This window comes from Hoplias malabaricus, chromosome 6 (genome assembly GCF_029633855.1).
Source record: "Hoplias malabaricus isolate fHopMal1 chromosome 6, fHopMal1.hap1, whole genome shotgun sequence".
Taxonomy (NCBI): domain Eukaryota; kingdom Metazoa; phylum Chordata; class Actinopteri; order Characiformes; family Erythrinidae; genus Hoplias; species Hoplias malabaricus.
Window position 1 is genome coordinate 52,398,521 of NC_089805.1, and position 14,461 is coordinate 52,412,981.

The following is a 14,461-nucleotide window of genomic DNA, read 5'->3' on the forward strand; positions in this document are numbered from 1 at the left end:
CTGGCATCAGGACACCCTAGGCCGCATTTCGATGATCGACTTTATAGTCGTATCATCTGACCTGCGGCCATATGTTCTGGACACTCGGGTGAAGAGAGGCGCTGAGCTGTCAACTGATCACCACCTTGTGGTGAGTTGGATCAGATGGCGGGGGAGGATGCCGGACAGACCTGGCAGGCCCAAACGTGTGCTGAGGGTTTGCTGGGAACGTTTGGCAGAGGAACCTGTCAGAAAGATCTTCAACTCCCACATCCGGCAGAGCTTCGACTGCATCCCGGGGGAGGCTGGTGACATTGAGTCCGAGTGGGCCATGTTCCGGACCTCCATTGTTGAGGCGGCTGAACAGAGCTGTGGCTGCAAGGTTGTCGGTGCCTGTCGGGGTGGCAATCCCCGCACTCGGTGGTGGACACCCCGGGTGAGGGGGGCTATCAAGCTGAAGAAAGAGTCCTATCAAGCCTGGTTGGCTCAGGGGACTCCGGAGGCAGCCGACAGGTACCGGGGAGCCAAGCGGCTTGCGGCCTCGGCAGTCGCTGAGGCAAAAACTCGGGTGTGGGAGGAGCTTGGTGAGAACATGGAAAACGACTTTCGGTCGGCTCCAAGAAGTTTCTGGCAAACCGTCAGGCGACTCAGGAGGGGAAAGCAGTTTTCCACCAACACTGTATATGGTGGGGGTGGGGAACTGTTGACCTCGACTGGGGACGTCATCAGACGGTGGAAGGAATACTTCGAGGATCTTCTCAATCCCACCAGCACGTCTTCCGCAGAGGAAGCAGAGCTTGGGGACCCCGGGGGGGGCTCGTCTATCACTGGGGCTGAAGTGGCCAAGGTGGTAGGGAAACTCCTTGGCGGTAGGGCCCCGGGGGTGGATGAGGTTCACCCCGGGTTCCTCAAGGCTCTGGATGTTGTGGGGCTGTCCTGGTTGACACGTCTTTGCAACATCGCGTGGACATCGGGGGCAGTGCCTCTGGACTGGCAGACTGGGGTGGTGGTTCCCCTTTTCAAAAAGGGGGATCGGAGGGTGTGTTCCAACTATAGGGGGATCACACTCCTCAGCCTCCCCGGTAAGGTCTATGCGGGGGTACTGGAGAAGAGAGTCCGACTGATAGTTGAACCTCGGATCCAGGAGGAACAATGCGGATTCCGCCCCGGTCGTGGAACACAGGACCAGCTCTTTACCCTCGCTAGGATCCTGGAGGGTGCATGGGAGTTTGCTCAACCAGTCTACATGTGTTTTGTGGATCTGGAGAAGGCATTCGACCGTGTCCCTCGGGGTATTCTGTGGGGGGTGCTCAGGGAGTATGGGGTACTGGGCTCTTTGTTACGAGCTATCCAGTCCCTGTACAAACAGAGCAGGAGTCTGGTTCGTATGGCTGGCAGTAAATCTGACTGGTTTCCAGTCAGAGTTGGACTCCGTCAGGGCTGCCCGTTGTCACCGGTTCTGTTCATAATTTTTATGGACAGAATTTCTCGGCGTAGCCAAGTGGCGGAGGGTGTCCGGTTTGGTGGTCTCAGGATTCCATGTCTGCTTTTTGCAGATGATGTGGTCTTGTTGGCTTCATCGAGCCGGGACCTCCAGCTCTTGCTGGACCAGTTTGCAGCCGAGTGTGAAGCGGTAGGGATGAGGATCAGCACCTCCAAGTCCGAGTCCATGGTACTCAGCCGGAAAAGGGTGGAGTGCTCTCTCCAGGTTGGAAGTGAGATCCTGCCTCAAGTGGAGGAGTTTAAATACCTCGGGGTCTTGTTCACGAGTGAGGGAAAGATGGAGCGTGAGATTGACAGGCGGATCGGTGCAGCGTCAGCAGTAATGCGGGCTCTGTACCGGTCCGTTGTGGTGAAGAGAGAGCTGAGCAGAAAAGCAAAGCTCTCGATTTACCGTTCAATCTACGTCCCAACCCTCACCTATGGTCACGAGCTTTGGGTAGTGACCGAAAGAACGAGATCGCGGGTACAAGCGGCTGAAATGAGTTTTCTCCGCAGGATGTCTGGACTCTCCCTTAGAGACAGGGTTAGGAGCTCGGACATCCGGGAGAGACTCGGAGTGGAGCCGCTGCTCCTCCACGTCGAAAGGAGCCAGCTGAGATGGTTCGGGCATCTGGTTCGGATGCCTCCTGGACGCCTTCCTGGAGAGGTGTTCCGGGCATGTCCAACGGGGAGGAGGCCCCGGGGCAGACCAAGAACACGCTGGAGAGACTATATGTCTCGACTGGCCTGGGAACGCCTCGGTATACCCCCGGAGGAGCTAGAGTCGGTGGCTGGGGAGAGGGAGGTCTGGGTTTCTTTGCTCCGACTGCTTCCCCCGCGACCCGGACCCGGATAAGCGGTGGATAATGGATGGATGGATGGATGTATTACAATTGTGAACTTTGTCTTTAAGTGAAAGGCAAAAACTGAATTGGATTCCCTGTTCCACCTAAAGTAGGTCAATATACAAGGATTAAAAAACAACAACAACCTCTTACTTCTTAATTAGTTTAAAATACACACTATGGTACTTAAAATGTTCAAACAAGTTGTTATTCACCTTCTTTATATAAAACACACCAAACATAGTCCTTAATCATCAATATCCTTCACTTTCTTTATATAAAATTACACAAACTATTGAGTTCTTCAAATCTATATATAGGGTTCTGTACTTATTTATTTATTTATCTTTGGAAATGACCTGCTCTTACCTACCTGTTCAGGAGAAAATGAGCCAACTCTGAACCTGTCTTAGAAGTTTTTTGGCTTCTGAGCTGCCTCTATCTTTCAAACTCATGGCCTGTCCTCTTGTTTTTTTGTCTCAGGTCATAGAGATTTTTTTTAGAATGGCACAGAGGTTTTTGGGTCTGGTAAAATCTCTGTTCACGTGATCACTTCATGGCTGAAGGATACTATGTTTGAGCACATGACTACCTGGTGTGTTTTTGGACTCTAATGTGATTGCACAGAGTGCAGGAACTCAGGCTGAAATGTAAATAGAGCTCCACTCAGGACTGGGCACTTCTCAAAGAGAACAAACTGCTTCAGCATTGCTCTCAGAGACACCAGGGCTTTAATACAGACTGTATCCTTACTCTATGATCACACACCCTGGACATTTATGATTTAGTAAAGTAAATATATTACAGACTTGGGAAGGGATTTTTCCTATTATGCACATCTGAGGGAGAAATATCAGGAATTCCAGAACAGAGAAGGGATTTGTTTGTATAAAGGGCAGATGTACAAGTTGAACATCTGTGATCTTTAAGCCCTCAGACAACACTGCATTAAGAACCTTCATAATTCAATAGCTGATATATGGGCAATGGATTTCTGTGGAAAACCTTTGTCCAACACTACAAAACAGAGTTGCATTCACAAACACCACTTAAACTTAACTGGGCAAAGAGGAGCCTGTTCACTGCTCCAGACCAAAGGAAAAAAAAGGACAATTCAGACTTAACAATATTAATGTAGAAATGTACATTGAGATTGAGCAACATACACCATTTTTAAGATGACATCTTCTGAGGGACATTAGTGACATTCTCAACAAGACAAGACAATGTAGAACCACATGCTCCATATGTTACAGAAGCAATGTCTGTGGAAGAGGAGTGTCTGAGTACTGGCTGGCCTGCTGTGCTAACCTGATTGGGTGAAGAAATGTGAAACAAAAATGCAGTCAACAACCATGTACTGCTGTACATTTTAAGACAAGTTTGTTTTAAGAATGCTGCCAAATAACATGTGAAGCAATTAAGCGCTTGGTCTCATTGGTGAGAAACCATTGTTCAAATATTGTGAGAAAGAATGGCAACATTACAAAGTAGTAAATGCTTTAACATCCCAATTTTTTTTTTTGAAGAATTGACAAATGGATGTGTGACAAATTAAATTAAGCTGACCAGAGAATCCATGATATATATTGGGTTCATAGAGCCCAAAATGGGAAAAAAATTAAAGTAAACTGAAGAAAGGAATGACAGGACTGTTTATGTCATTTGTATTTTCCTTGCTGTCCCAGCACTCCATCACTATGGAGGAAACTGCTGATGTTGCAGGACCTTGAGAGTTTAGTAGAAGTCCATTTGCAGATTGTACACGTTTTGCATTTTGACAAAATGGTAATTGTCAGAGGACTTCCTCTGTGAAACTGTCCAGTCAGAGTTTCAAAGACACCCCACTTGAAAATCTAACCCCACCCAGTGCTTTCTGCTCTGGTGTTCAGCAGTGGGCTGGTTATTATTATTATTCTTTTTTATGTATATTTGTAACCCCTTCATCCTGATCAGGGCCATGGTGTGTCCATAGCTGAACCCAGATCAGGGGGATCACATCCTAACACACTCTGTCAGGAAAAACTGTTTACAAACAGCAGCCAATCAGCACTCTACAGTGCTCCTCTCAGGACACGCCCCTCCTCTATTTCAGCTCCTTACCCACAGCCTTCTGGACATTCCCCTCCATCACTGTGTCCATCTCTGAACCGGACTTGGCTGAACACTCTGTGAATGCTCAGGTGAGTTCTTCTGGGTAATTGTGTGAACCTGTCCACAGGTGACTTCCTCTGGGGTTTAAAACTGAGATCAGACTGTGATCTATTTATCAACCTGTGTCACACCTTCAGACCATTAGAGCTAGTCTGAGATGACCCATCAGAGATTCCGGTTCATTCCAGAGGTCAGGTTATTTTTGGAGGGGAGTCTTTAGGACTTCAAAAGCCCAAGAGTTGTGGGTGTGAGGGGTGGTACTGTGCCACAAGCCGCCAACAGGGGGACTAGTCAGCGTAAGGGAAGACATGGTGTAGTTGTGTCCTAAAACTCCAATTCCCAGAATTCCTGGGCGTGATCATTGCCAACCAGCTACAGCTGTGTGGCACTTTATAAAAACTACCCTGAAGCCTCGCTTTTTGTCACACCTTTGTAGAGGGGTGGCTGGAAAAGGTGGGCATTCAACTAACAAAAATATATAAATAAATGGGAGCGGGAAATAAAGAAACAAGTGAAGAAGTCAAAAGTCTGACATAAAAGAGGAAAATCCTAAGTAAAACAGTCCATTATCATTTTGGATGATTTGACTTTGCCTTTATTTCAGAAAGCTGTCCTTTGCTTGTACACACCAAGAGTGCTGTTAAATTCAGGAAAAACAGTGTTGGCTCATTCACTGAATGGCTTTCATTAGTGTAGCTAAATGGTTTAGTGAAGCGATGTACACTTTTCTGTGTAAATAATTTGTTTATGGCATTTTTGTTTTAGCTATGGGCCAGAGTTCTTAAACATTCACTTCTAGGGGGAAGTACAGAAAACATGTTCCACAGTCTTGCATGCAATTGTGATGTGGCAGAAGCAAGTGATATGGTGGGAACACACAATGTTTAATACATTAACACTAAGAACAAGAGACACAGGACAGGCTTTATAAAGACAGGTAACAGGACTCACCTGCGAGCTAGGTCACATGACTAGAAACAGTTCACAGGTGTTGGGAGAAAATTACATTAGCAATTTTAGTTTTAAAAATCATATTTAAAATATATTTAAAAATCAGATCTAAATGGTATTTTATCAAAGTATACTGATAGCAAGCTCTTTAAATGGGTATTGCTGTCAGGATTTAGCTCTGTTGTGTCTACTTTGTGTCATTTTGGTTTCCTGTCCTCTGTAACTCCCTTGTGTCTCACTTGGCTACACCATTCCTGAACAAAACACTGAGAGATTCAGGTTTTAGAATGATCTAGAACAGAATTAGAATAGGATTAGGATTATATTTGTCCATATTGTCTTCTAATTATCTTCCACTTCACTAGCCTCTAGACCATGGATTTTAATGAGTGAGTGGATGGGGGGAGTCAGTGAGTGAGTGAGCGAGCGAATAGGTGGAGTCAGTTAGTGAGTGAGTGGATGTGGGAGTCAGTGAGCAAGTAAGTGAATTGCAGGCCAGTTTTATGATCACAGCTGAATATTTATCCGTATTCAGAATGGAATCTGATTGTTTAGAAACATCACTGATTTAATCTGTTTTGTTTCTGAATCATTTGATTTCAGATCCCGCAAGAAATAGAGAACAGATCAAGGAACAAAGCTCTGAGAACACTCATCAAATAAAGCAATATATAAATTAATACAAAACAATTGAACATCTCTTTCTCCACTGCACAAGAACAAAAGACATCTGTAACAAATTGAAGGACATTGGTTTGGAATTTGATATTAATATTAAAAGTATAAATTATGGGATTTATAATGAGCCCTTTTCTAAAAGTGATGCTAATTTCTTTTGGTTAATTGTATGCATTATTAATAGTCATAGTTGGAAAACTTGTTGTAAAATGATAATTGAGCAATGTGAGATTTCTGCGGGAACTGTTTTTAAACAGATTATTTCTAAACTGAAAGGACTTCTGACTATTGACCGCTGTGAAATAAAGTAGTTCCCCTGGACTCTGCTGAACTTTTATTTGGTAATGTTATGTGTATCATGTATGCATGTACATGAAAGTGCTGTGGTGAGGGTTTGAAAGTCACATTCAGCACTGGCGTCCTGCCGTTCCTTAAATGGACTGGTATTGTTCCAGATTTCATGAGTCATTTCACAATGTTAATTATGGCACTGTCAAACATGGTGGTGGCAGCATCATGGTTTGGGCCTGCTTTTCATCAGCAGTGACAGGAAAGATGGTCAAAATTGATGGGAAGATGGATGGGGCCAAATACAGGACCGTTCTGAAAGAAAACCTGTTGCAGTCTGCAAGAGACCTGAGACTGGGACGGCGATTTATCTTCCAACAAGACAATGATCCAAAACATAAAGCCAAATCTACAATGGAATGGTTCCCAAATGACATATCCAAGTGTTGGAACGGCCAAATCAAAGTCCAGACCTGAGTCCAATCGAGAATCTGTGGAAAGAGCTGAAGACTGCTGTTCACAAACGCTCTCCATCCAACCTCACTGAGCTCGAGCTGTTTTGCAAGGAAGAATGGGCAAGAATTTCAGTCTCTCGATGTGCAAAACTGATAGAGACATACCCCAAGCGACTTGCAGCTGTAATTGCAGCAAAAGGTGGCGCTACAAAGTAACGCAAGGGGGGCCTAATAATATTGCACACCCCACTTTTCAGTTTTTAATTGTTAAAGTTTGACACGTCCAATAAATTTCATTCCACTTCTTTTCATGATTCTTTTTTCCATTCCACTTCATGATTGTATTCCACTTGTCGTTGATTCTTCACAAAAAATTTAAATTTTATATCTTTGTTCGAATCCTGAAATGTGGCAACAGGTTGAAAAGTTCAAGGGGGCCGAGTACTTACACAAGGCACTGTATATGCTCGGTCAAAATTTATTAGATCATCAATTAATGTTTAGATTCTGTTGTGTCTGGGTCGATGAGTGATATAGGTGTGTAACCAGAGGGAAGAGTGGGGTCTTTGTTGAGTTTCAGATGAATGGAGATTGATGCTGTATTCATGTTTGTAGGTTGTTTCACGTTTTCTTTGATTTCTGATATTAACCAGTTAACGTTGGGCAAAGGTTAGGTCAAAGTGTTTATAGAACTCTGCAGATAGTCCATCGGGTCCAGGAGCATAGTTGTTAGATGTAAGTCTTAAGGAATTTTGAAATTCTAGCGATACTGGCTCTACTTGCCCTTCAAGTGTTTGCTTTTGTTCTTCAGGTAGTTTTGGGATAAGAATGTTATTCAGGAAGTGGTTAACAATGTTGCTTATTATCTGAACATTATAAAGTGCAAATATTTTCTTCAATCAATCAATCAAATTTTATTTATATAGCGCTTTTCACAACAAAAAGTCGTCACAAAGCAGCTTTACAGAGATCCGGGTCCAAGCCTCCTATGAGCAAGCCAGGGGCAACAGTGGCAAGGAAAAACTCCCTCAGCACACGAGGAAGAAACCTTGGAAGGAACCAAGACTCATACGGGGAACCCATCCTCCTCGGGTCGACACCGGAGACACAACAGAGAACAGAAGTAAAAGTGAAATGACCGATGAAGGGGTTATAGTAATATAAATGTAGTATATTAGTGATGGTGGAGAAGCAGAAATGAAAATGGTGAGGATGATGATATTAGTGATGTATGAGTCTGATGAAGGAGGAGGTGATCAGGGATTCAGTGTGAGTTAAAATTAGGTGCAGAGTTAATCTGAAATAAAACAGCATGGCCAAGCATGATAGTGTAGATGAGAAAAGGACAGGATCTTGTACAGGACACAGGGGCTGGATCAGGGCAACACCTGGAGAGCAGCAGGACATCTCAAAGCATGAGAGAGAGACAGGAGAAAGAAAGCCAGACAAAGGGAACAAATAAAAACACAGAGGTTAGTAGGGTCATGGTAAAGAACGGGGAAATTTGTCCTGCGAAAAAAGCTTCCACTGGTCAGGCAAGAGAACCCAGCGACAGACAGCGTGTTGGCGGTTACTACACAGCTAACTAAGAATGCTGTAGCTATGGTGATATGACAGGGTTAACACAGAACAGTGATAATATGAAAACCAGCCCGAACACCAATATAGAAGGAGTAACCTGAAGGTGAGTGATTAACCAAAAGCTTGTTTAAAAAGGTAGGTTTTTAATCTAGATTTAAAGATTGAGAGTGTGTCTGAGCCCTGAACAGTAACCGGAAGGCTATTCCAGAGTTGAGGAGCTTTGTGAGAAAAGGCTCTTCCTCCTGCTGTGTTTTTCTTAATGCGAGGAACAAAGAGTAGATGGGCATCCTGTGAACGAAGTGTACGTGACGGGCGATAAGGTATGAGAAGTTCAGTAAGATACTGCGGGCCTAAACCATTTAGAGATTTATAAGCTAAGAGGAGTATTTTATAGTCAATGCGAAATTTTACAGGTAGCCAGTGTAGGGACGAGAGAACTGGGGTGATATGTTCGAATTTTCTAGCTCTAGTGAGCACCCTGGCTGCTGCATTTTGAACTAACTGAAGCTTGTGTAACACTTTGCACGAGCTCCCTGCCAGGAGCGCATTGCAGTAGTCTAGACGTGAAGTTATAAAAGCATGCACTAGTTTCTCTGCATCTTTTAATGATAAAATATGCCGAATTTTGGCAATATTGCGTAGGTGGAAGAAGGCGGTTTTGACTGTATTGGATATGTGGGTATCAAATGTGAGAGTCGAATCAAAGGCTACCCCTAAGTTTTTAATGATGGCATTGTGTTTTACTGTTGAATTATCAATAGCAGCATTTCTGAGTGAATGTATCTGAGTATCTTTACCTAGTAACAAGACCTCAGTTTTATCAGAATTTAACATGAGAAAGTTTTGCATCATCCAGTCTTTAATTTCAGTTAGACATTCTGTTATTTTACGTAGACAAGCAACATCATTGGGTTTGGCTGATATATACAGTTGTGTGTCATCAGCATAACAGTGGAATTGAATCCCATGCTTACGGATTAGTCGACCCAGTGGCAGCATGTAGAGTGTGAACAATACAGGGCCGAGCACTGATCCTTGTGGAACACCATATTTAACTAAAGTATGATTAGAGGATTTATTATTCAGATAAACAAATTGGTAACGATCGGATAAATAAGATCTGAACCAAGAGAGGGCAGATCCTTTTATTCCTACCAGATTTTCCAGCCTATCAAGAGGCATCACATGATCTATGGTATCAAATGCTGCACTAAGGTCAAGCAGCACCAGAATAGATATATAGCCCTTATCATGTGAAAGGAGTAAGTCATTAGTTACTCTTGTTAGAGCCGTTTCTGTGCTGTGATTTGGTCTAAATCCAGACTGAAAAATGTCATGAATGTCATTGTTTTGTAGATAAGAGCACAACTGCTGTGACACGACTTTTTCTAGAATCTTAGCAATAAAAGGGAGGTTTGAAATTGGCCTGTAGTTTGCGAGTACGAGAGGGTCAAGATTGGGTTTTTTAATAATTGGTTTGATTACCGCTAGTTTCAGAGGTTTTGGTACATATCCAATGTTGAGGGATGAGTTTATTATTGTGAGCAATGGTCTAATGACTTTAGGTAAAATTTGTTTAAATAATTGTGTTGGTACAGGATCCAGTAAGCATGTAGTTGATTTAGATGAGCTAATTAAACTAAGCAAGTCATTTTCATCGACAGAATTCAAGTAGTCTAAGTGCACCTCAGAGCTGGCGGGTGGTTCATCTACGAGAGCCGATGTGACTTTGGACTGATTTTGGATTTTGAGGCGAATGCAATCAATTTTATCATTAAAAAACATCATAAAGTCATTGCTACAGAAATCAGAGGGAACAATGGGGTTGATTTCCTTTTTGTTTCCAATTAGATTTGATACAGTGCTAAAAAGGAATCTAGGGTTGTCTTTGCTGTTTTCTATAAGGGAAGAGATGTACTGTGATTTGGCTTTAGATAAGGCATGTTTATAGTCGGTGAGGCTGTGCTGCCATGCAATTCGGAAACATTCTAGTTTTGTGTGTCTCCATTTACGTTCATGGTTATGGGCAGCCAGTTTTAATGCACGCGTGCTGTCACTGTACCATGGAGCAAGCCTTTTCTCTCTAAATTGTTTGGTCTTGACTGGTGCAACACTATCTAGGTTTGTACACAATAAGTGTTGTAGGTTGTTTGTAATGAGCTCAAGGTCATTTGGGTGAGTTGGAGAAGAAATGGTGGTAAGGTCTGGAAGGTTGTTGATAAAATCACTAACTGTTGAGGATGTTATAGTGCGCTTTCTAATATAGCGTGGTTGTGGACAAATATCAAAGTTTAACGCTATTTCATATGTGATTAGATGGTGATCAGAGATGGTCTCATGTAGCGAGAGATTGGATAGATTCTTTATCTCAATGCCCCATGTTAACACTAGGTCCAGTGTGTGTTTGCATTGATGAGTGGGCCCAGTAACATTCTGAGTGAACCCTAGCGCATCCAAAATTGATTCAAATGCAATTTTAAGTGGATCATGGTCCTTCTCAAAGTGAATATTGAAATCACCAACAATTAAGGCCTTTTCTGATACGATAACTACACTTGAGAGAAAATCAGCAAATTCACAAAGAAATTCTGTATAAGGGCCAGGAGGACGATAGATTGTGATGAGCATAAATGAGTGCTGCCTTTTTGATGCAGTGACTTTAAGAGTAAGTACTTCAAAGGATTTAGTATCATAACTAGATTTTTGTGTTGTGTCAATGGTAGGGTCATAGATTGTGGCTACACCACCACCACGACCAGATGTTCGTGGGCAACTGTAATAGCTGAAGCCAGGGGGAGTGGACTCATTTAGGTCAATGTATTCATTGGGTTTAGCCCATGTTTCGCAGAGACATAATGCATAGAGTTTGTTATCAGTAATAATATCACAGACAGTGAGTGCTTTGGATGTTAGAGATCGTATATTTAAAAGCCCTAATTTAATGCTGGAAGTGCTGAAATATTGCGTTCGCTGCAGTGCCTTGGTGTTAATTCTAATTAGGTTGTTAAAACTGATTTTTGGGCGTTTGTGATAACAAGCTTTGCGGGGAACAGACACAGTCTCAATGCTGAAAAATTTATTAGCATTAATTAGAGTGGGTGATATGGACATGCTACTCATCATACTAGCAGTAGAGAGATGGTCAGGAGGAACATTAGGAATTTTAATATTACTTACCTGCTCGCTATCCATTCCACCTACCTGACTGATGTGACTGGGAATGACCAGTCAGTTCCGGCGCAGAACCACCTCAATGTTCTCAGAGAGAACTGCGGATCCTACCATCCCAACGATACAGGGCCGGACGCTCACGAAAGCACTCCCAGTTGTCGACGTAGTCCACGCCGACAGTGCCGCACCAATCCAGGAGCCAGGAGTGGAGCCCGAAGAGCCTGCTAAACGCCTCGCATCCTCGACGGTAGCTGGGCAGGGGGCCAGAGACGATGATCCTAGCATCCGTCTTCTTCCGAGCGGTATCCAGAAGCGAACGGTAGTGCTCCTTCAGGACCTCGCTGCGGCGGGCGGAGATGTCGTTCGTTCCCACGTGGAGAATGACGGTGCCGAAGTCCTCGCGCTGCCGAAGCGCCGACGGAAGCCGCCTGGCGACGTCCAGGACACGTGCGCCTGGGAGACAAGACACGGTTGCATTACTCTTTATCCCCGGCACTTTTAAATGTCTAACTATTGAGTCACCAATAATAAGAACACCGTCCTGTTTAGTCTTCGGCGCTGGAGCAAGTGAAGGCCAGGAGCTGAGCACCTCAAACCGGTTGGCAGAAGTGAAGACTGGCTGCGGTGGAGGGGGGGACGGCCTCGGCTTCCCACGCCCACGCTGGCGCTCCCATCCCGGTGCAGGCGTGTAGATGGGTACCCCCGCAAACCGCCGCGGCAGAGGAGCCGGAGAGGCGACGGCCACGTAGGAGGCGTCGCGGGCTGCCTCGAGTCTCGTCTTCTCCCGCTGGAGCTCCGTCTGCTTCTCCAAGAGACGCTGAATCTGGCGACCGAGCTTCCTCGGCAGGCGCCATGAAGAGAAAAAAATAAACAATGAGAAATAATATGTACGAAAAAAAATGAAGTTAAGAAGCACAGTGGGTTAGGAATGATGAAGACAGCACACTAGGATAAGCAATGCCAAAGAATATGCAATAGAGATTGTAAATAAACGTCTAGAGGACTAAAACAGCGACAAACGGCAAACAATTTCAAATCAAGCACGCGAGTAGTCAGCCGGAAGTGACGTACCTGTGACGTTCCTCGAAGTAAACCTGAAGTAAACCTTCTTCAGATGTTTTGAAATGCTGGGATTATTGATAGCTGAGTTTGTGTAGCAGGAATTTCTGTATTTTTATTAGATGAATACGTTTCGTTTTTATTTAGATTTCTTTTCTTCGTATGGGTTCTTTATGGTCATATTCTCTGAATTTTGATTTATATTAAAAAAAATGCTTCTTTACATCACTCTCCAATCAAAATCGTGTCTGGATTCTTGTCAATTTACAGTTTACATTATTTGAACTCAACAGCTGTCCTTTACACTGTGTTCAAATTTCATCATGAATGGACCAATAGATATGATCCAAAATTACTTGGAATAAAATCTTTTTATATTCACAGGGTTTTTTCTGCTTCCACGATGGAAGTCCGGAACAGTGCCCATTCAGACTCCATTCCCTCTACCTCCTCCAGAACATGTGAAAATTCTCTTGGAGGTGAGAGTTGAAATCCATCCGGACAGAGTTATCTGGCAGCTTTTCCCAGCACACCCTCACTATACGTTTGGGACTACCAGGTCTGTTCAGCAGTTTTACCTGCCATCAGATCCAACTCACCACTAGATGGTGATCGGTGGACAGCTCAGCCCCTCTCTTTACCCTAGTGTCCAAAACATATGGCCTCAGGTCAGAAGACACGACCACAAAGTTCATCATTGACCTTTGGCCTAGAGTGCTCTGGTACCAAGTACACTTATGAGCAACCTTATGTTCGAACATGGTATTCATTATGGATCAACAATGACTAGCACTGAGGTCCAACAACATCACACCACTCTGGTTCAAATCAAGCAGGCTGTTCCTCCCAATCACTCCTCTCCAGGTTTCCCAGTCATTGCCAACATGAGCATTGAAGTCCCCCAGCAAAACAATACAGTCAGTGCATGGAATCCTCTCTAGAACTCCACTCACTGCCTCCAAGAAGGCCGAATACTCTGAGCTGCTGTTCGGTGCATACACACACACAACAGTCAAAGTTTTCCTCTCTGTGAGCCGGAGCCACATTGAGGCGACCCTCTCATTTACTGGGACAAACTCCAGCTGTACAGGCGCCAGCCGTGGACTTATGAGTATCCCTACACCCGCCCGGCGCCTCTCACCCTGTATAACTCCTGAGTAGGAGAGAGACCAACCCCTATCAAGGAGTTTGGTTCCAGAGCCTACACTGTGTGTAGAGGTGAGCCCAACTATATCTAGCTGGTATCTCTCAACCTCACGCACCTGCTCTGGCTCTTTCTCCCCCAGTGAAGTTATGTTGCACGTGCCAAGAACCAGTTTCCGCTGGCATGTTCCATGATGCCACGGGCCCCTTCGTCCTGGCTGGGTTACGTGGGCTGCCTAGCCACCAGGCAGTCACCATCGGACACTACCCCCTGGCCTGGCTCCAGGGGAAGGTCCCAGTAACCCTCTCCCGGGCAGGGTACACTGAGTTGTAATGTTGTACTCATTGGGGTGCTTATTGGATCATGTTTGTCTGGATCTTCACTCCAGAACTGTTCGGCATGGGAGACCCTACTGGGAGCTAACAGCTCCCAACGACATAGCCCTGGAGGTCATGAGACCACAAAAGCTCTTCAGCCTCGAGAAGGCCCTGATCCAGAAAGGGATTGTTTATTATGTAAAATGGATATTTAATTGTAGACTCTCTGAAATATGAGTTTAAGCCTGGTCTTGATACTGGCAATGATAGCTGGGTCATAAAGGACTTCAGCGGTTGAAATAGGAAGCAGAGAGCAAAGCACTGCTGTACTCAAGTATTTAAATAAAGCATTATGAA